This window comes from Gossypium arboreum, chromosome 11 (genome assembly GCF_025698485.1).
Source record: "Gossypium arboreum isolate Shixiya-1 chromosome 11, ASM2569848v2, whole genome shotgun sequence".
Taxonomy (NCBI): domain Eukaryota; kingdom Viridiplantae; phylum Streptophyta; class Magnoliopsida; order Malvales; family Malvaceae; genus Gossypium; species Gossypium arboreum.
The window spans coordinates 51,151,879-51,152,684 of NC_069080.1; positions in this window are offsets into that span (position 1 = coordinate 51,151,879).

Sequence of the window (806 nt, forward strand, 5' to 3'; positions counted from 1 at the left end):
CAAAATAATGGACTTGCATGTCAAATTCCCCCTTTTATAGGTGGTGGCCGGCCATGACAAGGGAGGATGGGCTAAACATGTCATGAAACATGTTTTGTTGGTGCATTAGGGTGAAATAATAAACAAAGGTGTATGGGTGATAAAAAATGAAAAAAAATGTGTGTGTGTGGTAATCCCCCATTGCTTAGTGAGTTGTAGAGAAGGAAAGAAAAAAATTTTGTTCATCCTTTCTTTGAGCCAAAACTAAGGAAGAAGGAGGATTTTTGCTTCATGCTTGGTTTGGAAGAGATCTAGAAGGAGATTTGGCTAAGTTTGCATCAAGATTAAGGTATGTATGAGGTTGTGTTAGGAGTTTCATGCATGCTTTGGTTGCTAACTTGATGTGCATGTTAGCCATGGCTCAAATCTTTGTTAAGCCATGGAAATGGTATTTGGCCAAAGTTGTTATGGTGATAAAGCCATTGCATGCTAAGTGTGAAGCTTGATGATGATGCATGCAATGATGGATTGTCTACTCTTGAGTAAGATTTTGAGTTTTCTCTTTGTTTTATCATGATTGAAATTGAAAAGGAGCATGATTGTCATATTCGCCATGATGCATTCTTGAGCATGATTCATGCTTCTTGCATGTTAGTTAAAATTTGTGTTTTGGATGGCTATGGACACCTTGAAAATTCGCCATGCTCATATATGCATATATATGATTGCACATTATGTTTGGTTATGAACTAAGTGATGAATATATTGGTTTAAAGAAGAAAATGTGGAAGAATGCTTGTGAAATTGCAAGCACAATTCGGCCTAGC